We start from the raw sequence: 3,438 nt of genomic DNA, 5'->3' as shown, positions 1-3,438 counted from the left end.
GAATGGGGTTGCACTCCCTCTTAGGGACAAGGTCCGCAGCTTGGGAGTGCTCCTCGACCCAGAGCTTTCATTGGAAGCTCAGGTGACAGCGGTGGCGAGGAGCGCTTTCCTTCAGCTTCGGCTGATTCATCAGCTGTGCCCCAACCTGGAGTACGACTGCCTGGCAACAGTGACACATGCGCTGGTGACTTCCCGTCTGGACTTCTGTAATGCGCTCTACGTGGGGCTACCCTTGAAGACGGTCCGGATACTTCAATTGGTTCAAAATAGAGCTGCCAGGCTGCTGACGGGGACGGGGCATTATGTTCACATGACTCCAGTCCTCCGTTGGCTTCACTGGCTTCCCACTGAAGTCCAGGCCCAATTCAAAGTGTTGGTGATGACCTATAAAGCCCTAAACGGCTTGGGTCCTGGTTACCTGAAGGAGCGCTTACATCCATATATGCCCGCCCCTTGAGATCTGCGGGAGAGGCCCTTCTCTGGGAACCCTCCGTGAAAGAAATTAGGAGGGTAGGTACTTGGAGGAGGGCTTTCACTGCGGTGGCACCCAATCTATGGAATGCGCTCCCCAGAGAAGTCCGCCTGGAGCTGTCGTTATTTGTTTTTCGACGCCAGGCGAAGACCTTTTTATTTAAGCGTCATTTTAATTGTTAACAGTATTTGCTTATTTTATCTGGCCAGGGCGACTTCTTTTATATTATTATTTATTTTATATTGTTATTTTTATATTGTTACTATTGTATTTTTCTTCATGTTGTGAGCCGCCCCAAGGCTTCGGTGAATGGGGCGGCATATAAATGTTTTAATAAATAAATAAATACCACATATAAGCATGCCAACCCATTTGCAAATCATGCCCTTCAAGATACAAGATTCTCTTTTTTCTTAAGGTTATCCATTCTTTCAGCCACATTAATACAGAAGCTTGATAATACAACATCCAATTGGGAAGACCAAAACCAATTGGGAAGACCAAAACTATTTTTATTTGGGCATTTTCCAATACAAGTTTCTCAATTTTTTTCACATTTTCTTTCACAGTGGCAGTAATTGGCCCGCCCGAGCAAGGGTTGTCTTCAATGCTTTCTCTGACCCTTTTACATTCACTTGACTGCTTTTGAACAGTAGATAATAAAGGTGCAGAGTCCTGGTAAATGGCCACCATCTCTTCGTGAACGATTTTTTGACTTTTTCCTTGTTTTGTAAGGAACTTAATCACAGCACGGTGCTTGATTTTCTTCAATACTGTCACGTCAGTCATCATGGTCGTCTTTCACTGAGGATTACTAGGGAACTAATGATCACACTTATTTGAAATTTTGCATGTATACCCTCAGATAGTGTCATTAGCTAATGAAATAATTAAATTACCCACATCAATAGCAAATCAACCTGATACCAAGAATACATTGAACACCCCTCGTAGTGTTACAGGAGGAGAGGATCTTATTTCCATCTTTTGCAAACCTTCTATGCTCTATCATATAACAGCACCTGTTCATGAAATGATGAAGTGTTTCAATCATTTTAACTTCTCCACAAAGGAAAGCCCCCTCTTGGCTGCACATCTTAATCTGGTGAAGGAGTTTGAGAGTGTCCCAGAAACCAAGGGCAATGCTGCTAGATGGCCAATCTCTGTCCTTGGGCTGGTCTCCAACAGGGCTACCCAGAGCAGAATGACCAAAGCAGAGACAGCAGACTAAGACATATGCCCTCTCTTTGGGAGTAACTGTCACATTAGCAGAATAGAATGGGTGATTCTAATGGTGATGGGGACAGAGAAAGCCCAGAAGGGCAGCTACTAGGCAGCAGCAGTAATTGGACGATCTTTTGCATACAATAGTAATGATGCTCAAGCTGCACAGAAGTAGTAAAACACTTCTGAATCTTCTTTCCTTGAACCCCTATTATAAATCACTCCAAAATGAAACGAGGTGGTGCCAGAAGATGAGTCTCTCAGACTGAAAGTCATTCAACCAGCTACTGGGGAAGAGCAAAGGACAAGTACAAATTGTCCTGTCACTAATGACGCAACTAGGTCAAAGGTTAATTTATTATGTATTTTATTGTATGTTGTGAGCCGCCCCGAGGCTTCGGCAAGGGGCGGCATAGAAATGTTTTAATAAATAAATAAAATAAATAAAAGCGGAAAGGAAGTCTAGTGGCTGACATGCAGAGGCAAAAGGAAGTCCTGTGGAACATGAGAAGTATGGAAACTGTAGCAGAATGAAAGTAAACTGAAAACTGTAAAGCAAGAAATGGAATACTTAAAACATCCCAATACTTGGTGAGTGAATTAAAGTGGACTGCCATGGGACATTTTTAGTCAGACAAACATGAAGTGTTTTACCCTGGAAATGACAAATGCAGAAGAAACTGAATGGTTCCAATACTGAGGGCAAGATGTAGCAGATTTGGGAAGGCTGGGGTAGCCCCTAATCGATCACACTAGTTCAATCACAAATAGCTGAGTCTTCCAGATGGTCATAGCACTATCAGTCAAAAAAATGCAGGCAGGTACTCCCACATTCTCTCCCTTACAGCATTTTTTCCAGTAAGAAAAATGTGAGAAGTGGTGAGAAAACATGGGAGTGTTACAAGTAGATTGCTTCATTTGAACCCCACATAAAATCCTTTTCATGAGTCAGTCTTGCCTAGAAGCAAATGTGCAACTATTTAAAAAAAGTATACATATTTCCTCACCTCCCCCACACACACATTAATATTTGTTCTTTAACATGCCTTGGTTAAACTGAAATTCATGTACTTGCAACAGTGTAGGCCCAGTGAGCCTGCAGTACAGATTTGCCAGTGGAAAACAATAATTTCTGCTCATGTTCCTGCAGGTCTCTGTGGGAACAGAGGGGGTCATGGAGCTAGGCCACCAGCACTTAATTCCAAAACATTCCTTTGGTTGCAGTTTCACCAGCCTCCTTCAAGTTGGTGCTCTCCATATGCATTGGTGCATAAGCTCCAGCCAGGATAGCCAATAATAAGGGATCATAGAAGTTGTACTTCAAAACACTTGGAAGGTCTATCCTATTTTGAAGGAACAGCATTTTTCCCCCTTTTGTGGGCTCTGCCACTCAGTGTTCTAGCAGCAGCCAAGATGTGTCCACCCATGGCCTGCCAGTCCCCTTGACCCACTTCCAGAGCTGCCATCCAAATGCATCAGAATAAAATTACATGTGGATAGGGTGTTGTCAGAGGGAGACCACTAATTCTCTGTGGGCCAAGGGAAAACAGAACATGTTGGGCCTAACCAGGAATGACTCACTTCAGGTAGCAAAACGATCACATATCTATTTGTTATGGAGGAGGTGTCAGCATCCAAATGGGGTAGGCAAAGTGGGCGAGTAGGAAGGCAGAGCTGAGTTAATGCAGTAAGGTAGGAAGAACAAATCAGAGAGGCAGGAGGTCAAGTTATGTTGGACAAAC

This window comes from Varanus komodoensis, unplaced genomic scaffold (assembly GCF_004798865.1).
Source record: "Varanus komodoensis strain SLA01 unplaced genomic scaffold, ASM479886v1 scaffold9, whole genome shotgun sequence".
Taxonomy (NCBI): domain Eukaryota; kingdom Metazoa; phylum Chordata; class Lepidosauria; order Squamata; family Varanidae; genus Varanus; species Varanus komodoensis.
The sequence above is the reverse complement of the archived record's forward strand: the minus strand, read 5'-3'. Positions refer to the sequence as shown.